The 21,247-nt window shown below is 48.0% G+C and overlaps 1 long non-coding RNA gene across 2 annotated transcripts in view; it reads right to left on the bottom strand.

Moving 5' to 3' along the window:
• Positions 1-20,967, bottom strand: part of LOC138246410 (uncharacterized) — a 212,732-nt gene extending 191,765 nt beyond the window's left edge. For both annotated transcript variants that reach the window (XR_011194272.1, XR_011194273.1), the window contains exons 1-3: positions 20,850-20,967; positions 11,802-11,862; positions 10,240-10,429 (exon numbers count right to left, since the gene is read on the bottom strand). This is a non-coding gene — a long non-coding RNA (uncharacterized lncRNA). The remainder of the gene's footprint in view (positions 1-10,239; positions 10,430-11,801; positions 11,863-20,849) is intronic.
• Between the last annotated feature and the right edge of the window lie 280 nt (positions 20,968-21,247).

The following is a 21,247-nucleotide window of genomic DNA, read 5'->3' as shown; positions in this document are numbered from 1 at the left end:
GATGAACATTGAGAAATGGATGAGGGCCAACTTTCTCAAGCTCAACACAGACAAGATGGAAGTCTGCCTCTTTGGGAACAACACCTCGCTGTGAAATGACGTGTGGTGGCCTGCTGAACTCGGCCCTTCCCCCACCCTGACAGACCACACCCACACCCTCTGCACATTCTTAGACAGCAAGCTATCTGTTAGACTTTTCATCCTTGGCGTGGTCTCCCTTAACTTTTTGCCTCTGTTCCCCAGGTTGTTGATGTGTGCTGGACTCTGATTTTGCTGTTTTTGTTACTCTGGGCACTTTACCACTGCTAACCAGTGCTAAAGTGCAAGTGCTCCTGTTTAAATTATATGTAAGTGGTTCATCCATGATTGGCATATTTGAATTACTAGTAAGTCCCTAGTAATGTGCACTAGAGGTGCCAGGGCCTGTAAATCAAATGCTACTAGTGGGCCTGCAGCACTGGTTGTGCCACCCACATAAGTAGCTCTGTAATCATGTCTCAGACCTGCCACTGCAGTGTCTGTATGTGTATTCTTACACTGTAAATTCGACTTGGCAAGTGTACCCACTTGCCAGGCCTAAACCTTCCCTTTCCTTACATGTAAGGCACCCCTAAGGTATGCCCTAGGTAGCCCCAAGGGCAGGGTGCAGTGTATGGATAAGGTAGGACATATAGTAATGTGGTTTATATGTCCTGACAGTGAAATACTGCCAATTTCGTTTTCACTGTTGCAAGGTCTGTCTCTCTCATAGGATAATATGGGGGCTACTTTTAAATATGATTAAAGTGTAGATTCCCCTAGAGAAGAGATGGACAGGTGGAGTTTGGGATCCCTGAACTCACAATTTAAAAATGCATCTTTTAGTAAAGTTGATTTTGAGATTGTGAGTTTGGAAATGCCACTTTTAGAAAGTGAGCATTTTCTTGCTTAAACCATTCTGTGACTCTGCCTTGTTTGTGGATTCCCTGTCTGGGTCAGTTGACAGTTGGGTTGTTTTTCACCTCACCCCAGACAGTGACACAAAGGGAGCTGGGGTGTGATCTGCATTCCTGATTAGCCATCTCTGCTAGGAGGGAGGGGTGGAGTGGTCACTCTCATCTGAAAGGACTGTGCCTGCCTCTGACAATGCCGTCTCCAACCCCCTGGTGTGTGTCTGAGGCCTTGCCTGGGCAAGGCAGGATTTCACAAGAAGGTGTGAGTCCCCTTTGAAGGAAGGTGACTTCAAAGACTAAAATGGGTATAAGAAGGGCACCCAAACTTACAAACTTTAGAAACACTTCTGGAATCAAGGGGAACCTCTGCCTGGAGAAGAGCTGATCGCTGAGGAACAAGTGCTGCCCTGCCTGTGACTGTGCTTTGTGGAGCTTTCCTGCAGTGCTGCTTCTGCCAGAGTAAGAGGGCAAAGACTGGACTTTGTGTGCCTTCCATCTTGAAGAAGAAATCTCCAAGGGCTTGATGTAGAGCTTGCCTCCTGTTGTTGAAGTCTCAGGGATAGCAAAGACTTCTTCCTGCCAGCACCTGGAGTCTCTGGAGAGACCCCTACTCTGCTCTGTGGTGCCCTTCCAGTTCCTGGGACCCTGAAAGGAGAGGCTGGCAGCCTAAGGACAAAAATACACGCACCGCGCACCGTGCGGAGAAAAGATCGACGCGAATCCGATCGCGGCTGAGAAAACGACGCGACGCCGGCTCCGCAGCTGAGAAACGACGCCGCTGGAGACGCGACCGGAGAATCGACGCCCGGAGCAGGAGAAACGACGCGCAGCATCGCTGACGAAGGCTGAGAGATCGCAACCAGCGCCGCGGGACTTCGGACCGTCGCGTGGCTGGCTTTTTCGACGCGCCTCGCCGAGCCGAGCTGTTTTCGACGCATATACCCGTGCCGGGTTATTTTCGACGCACACCGCCCGTGCGGGGTTATTTTTGCCGCAAACCAGGTACATTTTCACGCTAGCAGCGCTAGTGTGGTGTTACAACTACCTAAAGACTCTTTTTATTTTAAACCTTTAAAAAAATCATAACTTGACTTGTGTATGTTGGATTTTTGTCGTTTTGGTCTTGTTTTGTCTAGATAAATATTTCCTATTTTTCTAAACTGGTGTTGTGTCATTTTGTAGTGTTTTCATTAAGTTACTGTGTGTGTTGGTACAAATACTTTACGCCCAGCACTCTGAGGTTAAGCCTACTGCTCTGCCAAGCTACCAAGGGGGTAAGCAGGGGTTAGCTGAGGGTGATTCTCTTTTATCCTAACTAGAGTGAGGGTCCTTGCTTGAACAGGGGGTAACCTGACTGTCAACCAAAGACCCCATTTCTAACATTGGTGACCAGCGGTCGGGATTTGGACTGGTATTTGTACTTGACATACAGTAATTGAGTGTACACTACTGTTTTGATCTCAGACCACTACGTGACCACATACTACTAGTCTTGTGATTTTTGTTTTTTACTTGGACTGTTTTTCTCTGCATTCAGTTTCTTTTTTTTCGCTGATCCCGGGATTGACTTTGCTGAAACTTCATTTGAGAACTTGCTTTTCTGTTTTTGGAACTGTGCATATTTTTTTTTAACCTCTCATCATGTCTCAGTCTGGAGATGCCCTAGCTGAAACTGCTTTTGATTTGGAGAAATTGGAGAGCTACAAGGTGGCTCAGTTGAAGCAGTTTTGTAGGAATGTTGGCTGTCCCATTGAGAGCTCATCCAAGAAGGTTGAGCTGCAAAAGGCGCTGAGGGCCTGGGTGGCAGCCAAAGCAGCTGAGGGGCACACAGATGAGGAGCCAGAGGGGGAAGAGGAGTTGCAAGTCACTCACACTGATGTAGTGGGTGGGCCTGCTATGTCTCAGGGGAGAATCTCTAGGGCAAGTAGCAGTGTATCCTCCAAGGGTCTGACACCTGAAGAGTTACAGGACAGACAGGCAGAAAGGGAGTACCAATTGGAGCAGAGAAGGCTAGCCCTTGAGGAGAAGAAGATAACAATGGCTCATGAGCTTAGCTTGAAAGAGATAGATCATAGAAACCAGTCCAGTAAGGATGGTGGCAGCAATTCTACAGTGCAGCCTGAGAGAAGGGTACACATCCCAAAAGACCTTGTGAGGGATTATAAGAGGGAGGATGATATCTACTTGTGGTTCAAGGGTTATGAGTCAGCTCTCCACATGAACCTGGTCCCTGAAGCTCATTGGGGGGCAGCCCTGTGGAAGCATTTTGAGGCAGAGGGGAGGGACACACTGACGGCCTTAGGGGATGCTCAGAGTCTCACCTACCCTGCCATGAAGGAGGCCTTACTTACCAGGTATGGTCTCACCCCTGAGCAGTACAAAGAGAAGTTTAGATCCTACAAGAGAAAGGAATCCCAAACATGGTTGGAATGTGTTGATTCTTGTTGCAGGTCACTGGATGGTTGGGTGAAGGGCAGTAAGGTAAACACGTATGAGGGGCTTTACAATTTAATTGCTTGGGAGCACTTGTACAGTTTATGTTTTCCAGAGCTGCGCCAGCACCTCATTGACAGCAAGCTGACTGACCCCAGGAAGCTTGCACAGGAAGCGGACCGCTGGGAGAGCACCAGGGTCCAAAAGAGGTATGGGGGAGACCACGCCAAGGGTGGGCAGGGTCCCTCTCAGAAGAAAGGGGGGGGTAAGGGCAAACAGGATGAGTTCTCTAAAGGGCCCCAAACTGATTCCCAGGGTAAGGATTCCCAACCCCCCAGTGAAAAGAGGCCATGGTTCTCCAAAGGGAAGCCAATGGCAGGTGGTCCCCTACGTAAGTGCTATTCATGTGACCAGGTGGGTCATGTGAGGGGGGACCCCAAATGCCCCAAAAGTACACCGGCACCCACTGGTGCACCGTCCCAGGGTTTGGCCAGTGTAGCGCTTGGGGAGGAGTTGGTTTCAGGTGGGTGGGAACCAGCAGAAATGACCCTTGTCTCACTAGGGGACAGTGAGATGGTCCAGAGAAACCTAGTGCCTGATAACACTAAGAAGTACAGGCAATGGGTGACCATCAATGGACAGAGGGTGGAGGCTCTGAGAGACACAGGAGCCAGTGTGACTACAGTGAGGAGTCACCTGGTGTCTGAAGAGCAGATTGATCCCCGGGTACTTCACCAAGTAGTTGCAGTAGACAACTCTGAGCGCCTCTGCAGAGTGGCGCAGGTTCCCTTTGAATGGGGGGGGGTCTCAGGTTCCTGGAAAGTAGCTGTGAGTCCAACCATGCCTGTTGATTGTTTGCTAGGCAACGACCTGGAGGATTCCCCTTGGAAGGAGGTGGAACACAGGTCTCACTTGGAGATGTTGGGTCTGCCTGGGTGGGTATGCGTATCCACCCGGTCTATGGCAGCCAATCAGGGTAGTCAAGAGCCCCTGGAGCCTGAAACAGTGGCCCAGGGGACCGCCAAGAAGAGGAAAGGCAGGAGGCGCGGGAAACCCGCCCCAGAAGTTCCCACGGTCCGGGAGGAGGCAGAGCCTGAGGGTGATGCCCCGGAACCTACAGGGGAACAGGTGGCTGAACTGGGGGAGGTCCCCGAGCTGTCGCAGTGGCAGCAGGAAGGGGGACCCACCAGGGAAGTATTCTGCACAGCGCAGAAGGAGTGCCCTACTCTTGAGGGACTGCGGCAGCAGGCTGCAGCCCAGGCGGCTGGCGGGGCGCCAGGTACTCACCTGATTTATTGGGAGGATGGCCTCCTGTATAGTGAGCCTAAGGTTCCTGAGCCGGGGTCAGCTCGTATGCTGGTGGTACCCCAGGGCTTCAGGACCTTCCTACTGGGTTTGGCTCATGATGTGCCTTTGGCAGGACATCTAGGGCAGGACAAGACCTATAAGAGGCTTGTCTCCCACTTTTACTGGCCCTTGATGAACAAGCAGTCAGCTGCTTATTGTAGATCTTGTCAGACTTGTCAGGCAAGTGGCAAGAGTGGGGGGAAATGCAAAGCTCCCCTCCAACCTTTACCGGTAGTCAGTACTCCCTTTGAAAGGGTAGGAATTGACATTGTGGGGCCTCTGGATCCCAAGACAGCCCTGGGCAACAGGTTCATCCTGGTCTTGGTGGACCATGCCACACGGTACCCAGAAGCTATTCCTCTAAGGACGGTCACCGCCCCCGTGGTGGGACGTGCCTTGATGGGGGTTTTTACCCGCATGGGGTTCCCCAAGGAGGTAGTATCTGATAGGGGTACAAACTTCATATCCACTTATATGAAGTCTCTGTGGAAGGTGTGTGGGGTAACCTACAAGTTCACCACCCCTTACCACCCCCAAAGTAATGGTCTGGTTGAGAGATTCAACCGCACCTTGAAAGGCATGATTCAGGGCCTGTCAGAGCCCTTGAGGCGTAAGTGGGACGTCCTCTTGCCATGCCTTCTGTTCGCTTACAGGGAGGTGCCTCAAAAGGGACTTGGCTTTAGCCCCTTTGAGCTCATCTATGGCCACCCTGTGAGGGGACCGCTCAGTCTGGTGAAGGAGGCTTTGGAGAAAGCTCCTAGTAAACCACCCCAGGATGTATTTAGCTACATGCTGGCACTAAGAAACCAGACTGCCCGCTTCAGGCGTCTCGCTCAGGAGAACCTGGAAGCAAGCCAGGAGGACATGAAACGGTGGTACGACCAGAATGCCACTCTGGTTGAGTTTCAGCCTGGACAAAAAGTGTGGGTCATGGCACCAGTAGAGCCTAGGGCTCTCCAAGATAAGTGGACTGGGCCTTTTGAGGTGGTGGAAAGAAAGAGCGAGGTCACCTATCTGGTAGACTTGCAATCCCCCAGGAACCCCTTGAGGGTCCTACATGTCAACCGCCTCAAACCCCACTTTGAGCGAACTGAGCTATCCATGCTCCTCGCGACAGATGACGGGGTGGAGGAAGAGAGTGAGCCTCTTCCTGACCTCCTGTCTGCAGGAGAGAAAGATGGGTCTGTGGAGGGAGTGATCCTCTCCCCCTCCCTGACTGAGGAACAGCAGAGGGACTGTCGCCACGTGCTGGGACAGTTCGCCTCACTGTTTTCCCTGATCCCAGGAGTCACACACCTGTGCACACACGATGTGGACACTGGGGACAGTACACCTGTTAAACATAAGGTTTACAGGGTGACTGACAGGGTGAGGGCTTGCATTAAGGAGGAAGTCTCCAAAATGTTAGCCCTAAGGGTTATTGAGCACTCCAGCAGTCCTTGGGCCAGCCCAGTGGTCTTGGTCCCAAAGGCTACTGCTCCTGGTGCCACTCCAGAACTTAGGTTCTGTGTGGACTACCGGGGTCTCAATGCGGTCAGCAAGACTGACGCACACCCCATCCCCCGAGCTGATGAGCTCATTGATCGGTTAGGAGCTGCCAAGTACCTCAGTACGTTTGATTTAACATCTGGGTACTGGCAGATTGCCTTAACTGAAGGGGCAAAGGAGAGGTCAGCATTCTCTACCCCCGATGGGCACTTCCACTTCAATGTGATGCCCTTTGGGATGAAGAATGCCCCTGCCACCTTTCAGAGGTTGGTCAACCAGGTGTTGGCAGGACTGGATGAGTTCAGTGCCGCCTACCTGGATGACATTGCTGTGTTTAGTTCCACATGGGAGGAACACCTGCAACACCTCTGGAGAGTGTTAGAGGCCCTGCAGAAGGCAGGCCTCACTATTAAGGCGAGCAAGTGCCAAATAGGGCAGGGTTCTGTTGTGTACTTAGGACACCAGGTGGGGAGTGGCCAGGTGGCACCCCTCCAGCCTAAGATTGACACGATTCTGGCTTGGGAGCCTCCCAAGACCCAGACTGAAGTGAGAGCCTTTTTAGGTCTCACAGGATACTATCGGAGGTTCGTTAAGGGATATGGTACCATTGTTACCCCCTTAACTGAGTTGACTTCTAAGAAGCAACCCAAGAAAGTGATCTGGACAGAGGCTTGCCAGAACGCTTTTGATGCCCTGAAGGCTGCCATGTGCACAGCACCGGTGCTGAAGGCACCTGACTACTCCACGGAGTTTGTTGTACAGACAGACGCCTCAGAGCATGGTATTGGAGCAGTACTCTCACAGCTGAATGAAGAGGGCCTAGATCAACCCGTAGCCTTCATTAGCAGGAGGTTACTACCCAGGGAACGTAGGTGGAGTGCCATAGAACGTGAAGCGTTTGCTGTGGTCTGGGCACTGAAGAAGCTAAGACCCTACTTGTTTGGGACTCACTTCCGAGTTCAGACCGACCACAGACCCCTCAGATGGTTAATGCAGATGAGGGGTGAGAACCCAAAACTGTTGAGGTGGTCCATTTCCCTACAGGGGATGGACTTTACGGTGGAACATCGACCCGGTACAGAACACGCCAATGCTGATGGTCTGTCCAGGTTCTTCCGCCTTAGTGATGAGAACTCCCATGAGGTTGGGTAGTTGCTCCCCACTTTTAGCTGGGGGGGACACGTGTTAGACTTTTCATCCTTGGCGTGGTCTCCCTTAACTTTTTGCCTCTGTTCCCCAGGTTGTTGATGTGTGCTGGACTCTGATTTTGCTGTTTTTGTTACTCTGGGCACTTTACCACTGCTAACCAGTGCTAAAGTGCAAGTGCTCCTGTTTAAATTATATGTAAGTGGTTCATCCATGATTGGCATATTTGAATTACTAGTAAGTCCCTAGTAATGTGCACTAGAGGTGCCAGGGCCTGTAAATCAAATGCTACTAGTGGGCCTGCAGCACTGGTTGTGCCACCCACATAAGTAGCTCTGTAATCATGTCTCAGACCTGCCACTGCAGTGTCTGTATGTGTATTCTTACACTGTAAATTCGACTTGGCAAGTGTACCCACTTGCCAGGCCTAAACCTTCCCTTTCCTTACATGTAAGGCACCCCTAAGGTATGCCCTAGGTAGCCCCAAGGGCAGGGTGCAGTGTATGGATAAGGTAGGACATATAGTAATGTGGTTTATATGTCCTGACAGTGAAATACTGCCAATTTCGTTTTCACTGTTGCAAGGTCTGTCTCTCTCATAGGATAATATGGGGGCTACTTTTAAATATGATTAAAGTGTAGATTCCCCTAGAGAAGAGATGGACAGGTGGAGTTTGGGATCCCTGAACTCACAATTTAAAAATGCATCTTTTAGTAAAGTTGATTTTGAGATTGTGAGTTTGGAAATGCCACTTTTAGAAAGTGAGCATTTTCTTGCTTAAACCATTCTGTGACTCTGCCTTGTTTGTGGATTCCCTGTCTGGGTCAGTTGACAGTTGGGTTGTTTTTCACCTCACCCCAGACAGTGACACAAAGGGAGCTGGGGTGTGATCTGCATTCCTGATTAGCCATCTCTGCTAGGAGGGAGGGGTGGAGTGGTCACTCTCATCTGAAAGGACTGTGCCTGCCTCTGACAATGCCGTCTCCAACCCCCTGGTGTGTGTCTGAGGCCTTGCCTGGGCAAGGCAGGATTTCACAAGAAGGTGTGAGTCCCCTTTGAAGGAAGGTGACTTCAAAGACTAAAATGGGTATAAGAAGGGCACCCAAACTTACAAACTTTAGAAACACTTCTGGAATCAAGGGGAACCTCTGCCTGGAGAAGAGCTGATCGCTGAGGAACAAGTGCTGCCCTGCCTGTGACTGTGCTTTGTGGAGCTTTCCTGCAGTGCTGCTTCTGCCAGAGTAAGAGGGCAAAGACTGGACTTTGTGTGCCTTCCATCTTGAAGAAGAAATCTCCAAGGGCTTGATGTAGAGCTTGCCTCCTGTTGTTGAAGTCTCAGGGATAGCAAAGACTTCTTCCTGCCAGCACCTGGAGTCTCTGGAGAGACCCCTACTCTGCTCTGTGGTGCCCTTCCAGTTCCTGGGACCCTGAAAGGAGAGGCTGGCAGCCTAAGGACAAAAATACACGCACCGCGCACCGTGCGGAGAAAAGATCGACGCGAATCCGATCGCGGCTGAGAAAACGACGCGACGCCGGCTCCGCAGCTGAGAAACGACGCCGCTGGAGACGCGACCGGAGAATCGACGCCCGGAGCAGGAGAAACGACGCGCAGCATCGCTGACGAAGGCTGAGAGATCGCAACCAGCGCCGCGGGACTTCGGACCGTCGCGTGGCTGGCTTTTTCGACGCGCCTCGCCGAGCCGAGCTGTTTTCGACGCATATACCCGTGCCGGGTTATTTTCGACGCACACCGCCCGTGCGGGGTTATTTTTGCCGCAAACCAGGTACATTTTCACGCTAGCAGCGCTAGTGTGGTGTTACAACTACCTAAAGACTCTTTTTATTTTAAACCTTTAAAAAAATCATAACTTGACTTGTGTATGTTGGATTTTTGTCGTTTTGGTCTTGTTTTGTCTAGATAAATATTTCCTATTTTTCTAAACTGGTGTTGTGTCATTTTGTAGTGTTTTCATTAAGTTACTGTGTGTGTTGGTACAAATACTTTACGCCCAGCACTCTGAGGTTAAGCCTACTGCTCTGCCAAGCTACCAAGGGGGTAAGCAGGGGTTAGCTGAGGGTGATTCTCTTTTATCCTAACTAGAGTGAGGGTCCTTGCTTGAACAGGGGGTAACCTGACTGTCAACCAAAGACCCCATTTCTAACACTATCCATGAAGAAACAGGTAAATGCAGTCTCATCCACCAGCTTCCACACCCTACGGATGCTCTGCAAGATCTTTAGGTGGCTCCCAGTCAACACCAGAAGGACCATCACACAGGCCCCCATCACCAGCAGGCTGGACTATGGAAACTCACTCTACATAGGAATCACAGGACGCCTCCTGAAGAGACTACAGACAATACAAAACTCAGCAGCAAGACTCATCCTCAACCTCCCCAGACAGACCCACATCACACCACACCTCAAGATGTTACACTGGCTCCAGAAGAGATGCCAGTTCAAGATGCTGACCCACGCATACAGAGCCCTGCACTTCAAAGGACCAGCATACATCATCAAACAAATGACCTTACACCAACCAACCAGACACCCGAGATCGGCCTCCCTCTTCCTTGCAGACATCCCCCGGATCTGCTGAGGCAACAGCTGAGGACCCTCCTTCCTTCACCTGGTGGCTAAAGACTGGAACAACCTTCTCCTGCATCTGAGGACTGCCTCATCACTCTTGGAATTCAGGAAAGGACTCAAAACTTAGCAGTTTGAATGAACAGAGCACTGCGAAATTGCTAGCAACTCCAGTGCCATGAGACCCTTACAAATGATTTGCCGCAGAATATAAAATCCTGATTGATTCATTTTTGAGCAGAGCAATCCACACATTGCTGTACCCCAACAATTGTTGTTGCTTCTACACACAGTCATACATCTTACCTTGTCCCCTCTTCAAGATGTCACAGCCAGTGGAGGGGGCTTCCTCCCAGATCTCACAGGGGTCTTCTAGTCAGGCATTGCCTTGATATTTCCAATTCCCTCATTTGTGCATCACGCAGGTGGTGACTCGTGAAGTTCCCACATGCTGCTGTACTCTGCCCTTTGTCTGCCTGGTGAACTCCATGGATGACTGCAAGAAGTTACTCAAGTTAGAATGCAATCACAGGTATCAAACCATTTTTGTCTTATATCTATAATGGGAAGACCTTCACTAAATCTTCATCAGACCAGAACTGGGTAGGCGTTTATTGGCTCGACTGCATTACAGTGAAAGAAGAAATGTCGTTTCAACCAAATTAAAATACTGTTTATCTGAGGGTTTCATATATCACCCACGGCCACTTCAGAGCACTGAATTCACCAGGTATGGCAGGTAGTCCGGGGCAGGTCACGTCCATTTTAAGACTGACTGCGCTTTGCTATGATCAGATGTAAACTTGGCTGATCGTAGCTTGCTGGCCGGGATGTGATGTTAGCTACCTGGCTCCATTGCATCTTATTCGTGATACAGATCACTGTGAAATGTATCTTCGCATCCACCAGGAATCAGTGGAGTGCTTCTAGTGCTTGTTTGGAGTGGTCGTGTTTCTACAAATGTAGCCCTAATTTGGCCGTCTGGCTCTGTGCCCTTTGTAATCTGTCTGTGAGCTTTCTAGGAGGACCTGTGTAGAGGACACTGCAGTAGTCTAGGAGGCCCATTAGCAACTATTTGGTCAGCTCAGAAGTTCATCTAAGCCAGAAACTTTTTTTTGCAATTCGGGGTTCCTCTGTAGTTTAACAGTGGTGTGACACTTTTCTCAATATGTGCCATCATTATTATTCATCTCCACGCGGGTGTATGCAAATGAAGGTTTGATGGGGATCTTGCAGACTGGAATTTCAGTTTCGAAAAATGAACGCTTTACTTACAAATTAAATTTTTGGCTTACGCCTTGCCAAAGGTGATGTTCTTTTACAAATGCTATAATGAACTTCTAGCCGTAAGCATAAAAAATCAAATAACTTTAATAAAATCATAATGTGTGGGCGTCGGATTTCATATAAAGCCGTATAAATGGATGTAATATATATTTGTTCTAAGAGGAAGTAGGTACACCTCTGATAATTTTGTCCGACTTGCTGCAAAGGTGCTTCTTTGCAGTTAGTGCATAAAAAAATAAATCATATAAAAAAGATCGCTTGAGCTACATTCTTTAGCACAAAATTTACAGCCGTTTGAAAAGGAGTAATATTTGTGTGGGTGGGGTATAGCGTGGCGTTGGTGTGTGTGCGAGTGCAAATGTGTGTGCACGTGCACATGAAGCGTGCATGGGCACAAACCATGCAGACGATCAATTTTGTAAAGAATGCGCACCTAATAAGTGTACAATCTGTGCATGACATTCCTAAGGATGGAGAACTCAATCCCCCCCCCCCCGGTTTCCTAGAACAGTGGACACACCCACCACGTCATGCAGTAAGCCACTCCTTGCCTGAATTGTGAACTCTTCCGTCTCACCTACCTTGAGGTTTGATCTCCTCTGACATCAGGCCTGCATCTGCTCTGGTCCATCGCTGGGACTCCTGGGGATTAGAGGAAGATGAAAAGGCATGGACATCAGTGCCGTTGCTCACATATAAAACCCAAACGTCACTGTTATGATGGCCCTTTTGAACAATACTCCCATGAAACATGTTTCCCCAAAGATCCTCATTAACAATATATTTGTAAGCTGAGACTCAGTCCGACATAGACGATTTGGTTGTTTGTCACCCATTCTAAAAATGTTTGCTCCCTCTAGTAACAAATTATACAGTTCACAGCATTCAGGCACATCCTCTTCTGCAAGATGGAGGTCACAGAAGCATTAATGATGTTGATACATGTCCCCATGCAAGTACGTTAGATTCTACCCTGATAACCTTCCAACACTTGGGAAGGGTGGCAGGGCATCGCAGTTAACTTTAACCAAGAAGACTTTTCTTAATGCAAAAAGCCAAATAAAGCACAAGCTTTTTCCTGACTGTTGTTTACCGAGCTATCCTGGCGCGTGCATCAAATAAAATCAAAAAGCAGTGGATCTTGTCTGTGCCCTTCTGCAACCCTTGCCTTTTGGTCCTCCTACTCCTGCAGTGCCTGCTGGGCAATCTATGCTGATGAGTGAAAGAGTGGTGAGCACACGTACGATCACTGGATCAAGAGCCTCTGTTGGTAATAGTGAGCATCCTTCTTTAAGGGACCCCCTAGTGCTCTTTGTGTTTCTTGTTGACATGATCAGTGGAGATGGGTCCATGCTCCTTAGAGAATCCCTGATGCTGCTCATGTGCTGGGAGGGGGTCTTTCCATCTCTCAGAAGTCAATGAACTTGGTACTATTACGTCAAATGATATACACGTCTATTAATATAAAGTGCCAAATAAACGTGTGAAATAAGTTACATGAAAGGTCAATGTCTAACCTGTGGTTCCTGTGGCTGTGTTTTTCAACAGCTCATTGGGTTACAGTACCTGTTGCAGAGGCCTATTTATAAGCTGTAGGCCAAACTTTTTAATCTAGATGAGTACGGCTCTGTTTTACAATCGTTTAAGATGCGTAAATTGAGTACAATTAATTTGTATAATTATACGTGTGATAAAACTCCCGAGACATATTCAATCATAATATTGCATTTCGTCAAGGTGTCTTGTGACCATACAAACACAGATCTACAGTCCGAATAATTTCAAAAGGTCGTTGCACTCCGGTCTGATTTGGAAAATTGTCATTACACATATTTGGTGGCGTTGTGTTCCTAATAAAAGACAGACAGAATTCCTAAAAAGCGAAGCATTTTGAGAACCGTTAACCAAGAAAAATGTTGAGTGAAAATGACTGACTGCAAGACGCAGCCAAGAGGGACAGGACAGGTGGCACACACTGTGAAGTTTCACAAAGACTGACTGGACAGCTGGATCGGTAGGTGGGGGTTGCTTTCCGTCACAGCCGCCCTAACAATAGGCAGCTCTGTTTCAGAACTGCGTTTCCATCTTTGCCATAGTGTGTGTTTGTTTTTTCTTTGAGAAGCTGTATCCAGCTCCCATTACATTTGGCAATGAGTAGAGAACGAAATAAGACCGCCTGCCTGCAGTTAGTGAAAAACCTGGACTGATGAGCAACTCACATGGACCAGGAAAACCTGAAAACTCAACCCTGGTGGTGCTTTTCTCTCTGATATCAAAGCGTGCTTCCATTGAGAAAATATGGGCTACGCATTTATAGGACTATCTTAAAAGCGCCTGGCGACAAATATGCTGGATGGATTAATGTCAGTGAGGTGCATGTCAGAGTTCTCAGTCTGTGCATGAGTAGCTTATCCAATCACAGTGTTTGCTTTGCCTGCTGGAACTTGTAGTCCTGATTTTATGACCGAGTAAAAAAGGACTACAAATCCCAGCATCCAAAATTAACTCTGGATTAGATTATGAGCTGCTGACAGATGGACCTGGGAAAATTGAAGTCACTTCGTGCTTCACAAAATCATTGTTAATTATAAACCAATTGAACTGCCATTATTTCTAAGAGATGAAAATATGTTTTATAATTTCGACGCTCTAGCAGCCACAAGGTTCAGGAGCATGTACTGAGAGCTCTTTGTGGGCTTGGGTAACTGAGGCTTTGTTGATGTTAATAGCCGCAGGCTGAAGTAACTACGGTTTATAGGTCATGCAGCGATCCGGCCAAATGTGTTAAAATGAAATCCAGAAAAATTGTGACTTGCTGCATTAATGCTCTGAAAATTCACCAGAAGGGTGAACGTTCTGAGAAATAGGTCTATTTAGAACGAACCTTAATAATTGTGTTTAGTGGAAGGTGGGGTGTTTTCAGGCTAATCATTTTATTCCATCAGAACATCTACGGGTGCAATTTACACCATCAAGATACCCCTTGGTGTAGGCATCTTGGTGTGGAAAGTGGAGCACAGAAGGGGGTCTGGACTTCAGAGAAAAAACGCAAGCTTGGAATGGTTGTTGGAAGGTCTCAGCCCCTCACAGTTGCTGCTACCGCGCAGTCATCAGGTATAAAAACACAGTGGGAATACCATCTCGGCGTGGAATCTGTCTGAATTTCCATCCTTTTACAAGACTCCCACCTGCAATGAAGAATAATTTTCACCTTTGCGACTGGTTTTGCCGCACAAAATTCCACTTTAATTCTCCAATGCTTTATCTTCAGTAAATCAAAGGCCACCAGGTGGTCACATGTCTTGTGTGCCGCAGCCATCAAAGGCCTGGGTTCTTGAGAAACACGGCGCTGTATTCTAGAGCTCATAGTCTCCCTTTTTAAAATTGTAAAAGTTAAAAAAAACCACCATACAAACTGTTGTTAAATTGAAAGGACTACTCGAAAGTGTCTCACATGGTATGGGGCCACTCGGCAAGTATGGCAGGGGAGCACTGTGTAGCGAAACTTAAACGGCGTATCTAAGGGACCAGGGGCAGGAGGAAAGGACAGACGTGGAGTGATCCATTGGATGAAGTTGATCTCATCTACCCTGATTGGTGGGAGGAGTGATGACCTGAATAAAGTGCGCGTGGCCACTAAGGGGGTTTGCTGGGACAGCAGAAACATTAAGCTTGATCCAGGTTTGGCTTCATGCACACACAGGAATTTGAGTAAGGCAATGATGGTGGAACTGGTCTGTAATCAATGTAGTATTATCTGATCTTTTTTATTACATATGTCTCTGGCATTCCCTAAGGTGAAGAAGGGTTGCAATGACATGGGCGATTAGTAAAGAAGCAAACTTACGTTAAAGAGGGGTGGATGACATGGACGGTCTGTGGGAGAGGGTGGCAGTGTGCGGATAGGTGTATGGTATATAAATGCAGACATAGTGTTAGGATGGGGATGTGTCACAACATGCTGCAGGAGCCCAGCAAATATGTAGCTAAGACTGGCTGCAGAAGCCATCTCAAAGAGGAAGAGAGGAGAAGAACAGATGGAAATTGGGGGTGGTGTCACTGCTGGATATCCATTGAGGTGACAGCTGGGACCCCTGGTATTTCCTTTAGTACCCATGGCACTGCCCATGTCTCCTTTGGCTCCAGGGCCCATTAAGGCAGCAGCATCAATAGAAGAATAGAATCGTAATAGCCTCTAAGAACGATGCTTGCTTTCTGCAGGTTGCACTCTCTTAACTTCCCCCACATCTTTAGAAGCAGATATGAAGCTGGTGCTTGTTGTCACTTTCCTCAGGCCTGGCTTTTCGGTGAATGGGCATCATATAAAGGAGCCCCGTGGTGAGGTGGAGTGCACTTGGTGTAGTAGGTGGGACCAGTGGGATGCTGGTGCCACATCAGAGCTGGAGACGAGCGTATGCAGGTAGCAGCTACTCAGCCCAAGAGAGGTCCTGGTCTTGACTAGTTTATTAAACAGTTAGCAGCCTCGTGATATAAATACGTGATTATTTTTCTATGTTTAATGCCAGTCAGCTTCTCTGTTTGAATTTCAGGCCTAAAGAAGCAAAGACACTAAAGTACATTTCAAGATTCAACTCAGTAGCGTGGGAGGAAAGTCACTACAAAATGATGTTCTATAAAACAAGCTCATTCAGTTCCAGCTGATCCTAAATACCTAGGACAGGAGCAGCCCCAACTCCACTCCAGGAGAAAACTCCGGGCCATGTTCTTCTAACAGCCCCGACAATTGGCAGGTCCCATGTCCTGCTCGTCCAATAGCATGCCGTCAGCATCTCAATAGCTGTAGCCAGCAGCACGCGGCACCTCTGTAAGTGTGCAGGGGAGCCAAGATGCGGAACGCGCATGCAGCACACAACGAAATAACGAGGAATTCCAGAATTTTACACAAACTGTATGAATGGTAAACGGTAAACCGAATAGTGAAACTGGCAGCTGGACCCTCATTATAGCCCCCCCTCCCCCCAAGGAATCTTTGGTCTTTGGCATCATACCTGATCCCTCAAGCAGCAGAAACACGAGGGCACTGAGGACAATGGCTTCCAAGAGTTGGGCCTAAAATTCGACCTCCATTTCAGAGCCACACCAAGGGCCAGATGTAGCAAAGGGTTTTGCCCATTCTGTGTCTATGGGAAAATGTGTTCGTACCCAAAACGGCCCCAAACCTCGTCCATTCAGCGAACGCCTCAAAACTACAATTTTCAAGTAACTCTTTGGCCAGTACACTCGGTTCCGTGATGGAAGCACGCAGGTCATGATGTCGGTCACACCCACCTGGACCCTGTGGACAATCTAATTGCTACTGTTAGTGTTGTACTGTATACCTTTACATTTTATGGTAGCTTTACCGTAATGCCAGCGCTCCGAAGCTATCACACGATAACAGGTGTGGACTACACTGATGAGAAGGGCTGTCCCCTGATCAAAACTGTACAGGATAGAAGAATTGAATCTTCAACGTATTTGCTGTATACTCGGTATCAGAACTGACCATTATCTGAAAGTTACACTAAACGCCTAAACTATACACTGAAACGGAAACGTCAGAACTGAATACCAATAAATATACACTGCCTATTTGAAATAGACATTGTTTAGAAGTTCTGTAGACTGAATAAATATTTGCGCAGTGAATTTGGGGACCCTACTCCTCACCCCAGAACTCTAGACTTATAATACCCCAGAACACTAAATGTGCAGTTTTTATACTCAAAATTATCCAAAGTTTGAGGCTTCTTAGCTGGTTCATCAGGTGTAAACAATGGTCTTGTGGATCCTGGCTGTGAGGTCCAGATGCAAACACTCAGCTTATCAGATATTGACTGTGAGCTCTGTGAGCGCGCACTCCAATCTTTGGAGCAGGAGCCTTGTGGGCAAAGACTCACCTCTGGGGATTCCAATTTTGACTTCCTGGTGCCCGTCTTCTCTGGCTCTGTCTAGGGTGACCACCCGTTCGTAAATTTCACGGACTGTCCGTAATTTCGCCCTGCTGTCCGTTGTCCGTGATGAAAGCTTTAACGGACGGCATTTGTCTGTAATTTTAGCCTTTCATCTAAAGGGCACCGGAGGCAGGGCGAAATTACAGACATATCAGTTTCCCCAGCTGCAGTGAAAGGCAGGGAATCTCCAGTGCTCTGAGGGAGGGGCAGACTGATAAGAATCAGACCTTCTTGCCAGGGGGTCTCCTTCCCTAAAGACATGCAAATGTGCCCAACTGGTAAATCTGCAAATACAAAAGGGCTTGAAAACCTACATTGACTTTACTAAAAGGAGCCACTTGAAGTTTTCTGGTGGCAAAGATATTTCTTTTAGAGAGGTATTGTAATGGTGTTTCAAGGTGAGCTGTGGAGTGTGTGGTTTTAATGGAGTGTTATAAATTTTTTAGTACTAGGTATAAACTGTAAATTATTCAAATCTGTATTTCAGAAGCACTTTTTTTTATTTAACCAAAACGTATTTGCGCATTTTGTAGCAGCCTTTATTATGATGTAATTGTATTTTTCACAGTTCTTTCAGGTACTTCGGTACCTCATAGTACTTACAAACATTGGCAAAGCAATGGGTCTCATCTACGAAAGAGTTATTGGCTTTGCTAATGTGTTTTAGCCATTAGCCATGTTATACACCAGAGTAGCTTCTGTTCAGCATGGCTTAAAGTTAGTGGCATAGTGGTGTGGAGTGGAGTAGAGTAGCATAGGAGCAGTGGCGTAGAGCCCAGTGTTGCAAAGTACAGTGCAGTTGTTAAGAGTGCGTTAGCGTAGAGTGCAGTGGTTTCGAGTGCAGTGGCGTGGGACAGAGTAGAGTGGCATAGAGTGCAGTGGAGTAGAGTGGCATACAATAGAGTAGCAGAGTGAAGTAATGCAGAGTGGTGCAGTTTCATAGAGTGCAGAGTAGACTCATGTAGCATAGAGTGCAGTGGTGCAGAGTGGAGTATTGTAGAGTGGTGTAGAGTAGAGTATGTGAAGGTGAAAACAGTGCCATATGTTAAAGAAACACTAATTACATTTTAAAATTTCTAAATTTTGTTTGTGCAATTTACATCCCAAATATTTTGAAGATTCTATGTGTACTTGACACGTAGAGATAACCCAGATCTCTAGTTTGGCTTTTGCTCAATTTCAAAACCATATAAAGACATGGACAAAGTGGGCAATTGCCTTGCACAACCTTGCAAGGGGTCTGGCCCCTGCTCACCCTTCACAAGCACTAACAGCGGACCATTGCACCAGAAGAGTTTGCCAAGGTGGATGGATGTTGCTTGTTTAACCACTTGACAGTGCCCCTTCTGTTTCGCTCCTGTGTGCAGAGACAACTCCCCAGGTACCCAATACCTTCAAATAGTCTTGGTGGACCCATCTTGTCTGATTTTAGGAATTGTCCCACCTTGTTCTTCTCTTCTTTATTTATCCAGTTTTTAGCAACAACCCTTTGAATTACTTGCCGTGGATCTCCCATTTGATCTCAATTTCATCCTCCTCTTTTATTATCTTTGATTGGTAGTCCGGGCTCCCCTTTCTGAGATAAATGTAGAGTGCCATTCATACACTCTAGTGCAGTGAGACTACAGACAAGTTATGGGTACATCACATCCTGACATTAGGTGTGAGACTGCCGCCCACACCATCTGCCCTGCCTCTTTAAAAAAAAAATAGGTTGAAAGTCCATGGGTGGTTGGAGTAAGCCAGATGTTTTTGTTCAATTTGTTTAAACTAGCATAATGTGTCCCAAAATGTTTGCCAGGGATTTTAAAATGTTCAGAAACATAATCAAAATGTTGTTGTTACTTTCTCGTCAGGAAAGATCAGGTAGATTTGGGTAGGGGTGATGGCCTTGCCGCAGTACTGAAGGGCATTAATTTACTACTGAACAAGGACGTAATGTGACACCTGAATGTAGCATACCAGTAGGCAATCACAAAAGGTCCACAGTGAATAAATAGTGCTATGTTAAAAAAGAGTAACTAAATGCACTGACAACATAGTGAGGCATGGCCTCTCTTGCGTGTGTCTGTAAAACTGATGTTTGTTCTTGAATTTTTGTCCTGAATTTTGACCCTTTGTCCTGAATTTTTGTCCCGAATTTTGACCCTTTGTCCTGAATTTTTAACAGTCCTGTCCAGAATTTGCCTCAATGCCAGGTGGTCACCCTAGCTCTGTCTGACAGCTCCATGTGCACACAAACGGGACCACGGCTGTGAAATCCTGACTCACGACGACTCACATCCTGAGAAACTTACTGGAGGGTCTAGACACACACAGGCTGACCTCGCGTGGACCTAGCCGTGACCTCCAAGTGCAAACTCAACCTGACCTTCTTTAAGTAAGTGAACTTAAACCACACACAGACGCACTTCCTGGGGCTCTTGGTAGTGCGATTCAGGTCACGAGGCCTTGGCTGTGACCTCCAAGTGCAAACATAACCATGGACGTCATTTAACTTGGCCCTGCGACCCTTGACACTGCCTCTGCGACCCCTGGCCTCAGAAGAGGCAAAATCAGTGCCAGGGACACTGGGGCATCTCGTCCTTGTGGACGCTGCTTGGGGCTCCACTTCCTTGTTTTCAATCAGTGTTTTTTAATTACACTAACTTTGAATAATATATTATTCATCATTAGTGTAATAAAAACGCAGTACAGTTAGCTGCAATATGACCCTCCTTGGTAGCTGAGGTAAGTAAAAAACCCTTTTAAATGTTTGTTGCGTGTATGCGTGCAGGTGAGAGTGTGCTTATGTAAGAGAGTGTGTGTTTGAGTGATTGTGTGTTTGTGTATCTGTGTGAGTGAAAGTAGAGATGAAACGGCGGGTGATGTCACTTCCGCTACCCCTGAAATGTTGGTGAATTGACGTCCATGAACATAACCCACCACTTTAGAGACTGGATGTGAGCTCAGGCCACACACAGACTCATTTTGTGGGGCACTGGCTGTGCGCCCCATACCCATCTCTTGGGACTCGGATCCTGAGCTCCTGACAGCACACAGACTCGCATTGCTTGGCCCAGGCTGTGAGCTCCAAGTGCAAACATACCCTCACCACCTTGAAGCCTGTCTGTGAGCTCCACTCTCACCCGGGCACTGGCTGAGCACTCCAGGCTAACACGGATTCACCCCACATGGGCCTGGCTGTGACCTCGAAGTCTGTGAGCTTATATACACTGCACACAGACTCATCTCATCGGGCACTGGCTGTGAGCTCAAAACACTTACTGGAACCCTTACCGTGAGGTGCAAGCGCACACAGGCTGACCTCGCTGTAACCTCCAAATGAAAACATACAGTCACTCCATTGAAGCTCCAGATACAAGCAGGCAGACTGACCTCCAGATGCCCACGCTCCTGGTACACGCAGGCAGGCTGACTTCCTGACCTTCAGAAGCCCACTCTTAACGTACACGCAGTCAGACTGACCTCCTGACCTCCCACTGCCCATGCTCCAGGTACACGCATGCAGACTGACCTCCCAATGCCCATGCTCCAGATACACGCATGCAGACTGACTTCCTGGCCTTCAGATGCCCACGCTCCAGGTACACTCAGGCAGAGTGAAATCAGGCACCACACATTGTCATTGTACCCCTTTGCGGCGAGTTCACGACTAATGCCACATGTACTCACCCTCTTGAGCTTCGACTGTGAGCTTCATCTCGGGGTCCGATCGCCAGCACGCACGCCTCACCTCCCCTCTGCAATGAATGACACTGACCGCGCGGAGGAGGGGGCTTTTGGCCTCCTCTCATCCAGATAAAACACTAATTTTCCCCGGAGAGGAGGGCGGTCTCCGGACAGGTGCTCATTGGTCACTGCTCATAGCAGTTCAGTTAGGACCCTATTTGGAGTCTCTAAATATGTCGCCGTCTTTATTTAGCTGTCCCTATCGTGGCAAGTGCTGGTGTTAACAGCTGACACATTCCTCAAGTCACAAACACCGCAGCGCCGCTCCGAGCTCCACAGGCAGCGGTAGACAGTGGACGGGGACACGGGCACAGGGCTGACTAGGACAGAGCAGGCTGGGC

This window comes from Pleurodeles waltl, chromosome 7 (genome assembly GCF_031143425.1).
Source record: "Pleurodeles waltl isolate 20211129_DDA chromosome 7, aPleWal1.hap1.20221129, whole genome shotgun sequence".
Lineage (NCBI taxonomy): Eukaryota > Metazoa > Chordata > Amphibia > Caudata > Salamandridae > Pleurodeles > Pleurodeles waltl.
The sequence above is the reverse complement of the archived record's forward strand: the minus strand, read 5'-3'. Positions and strand labels throughout refer to the sequence as shown.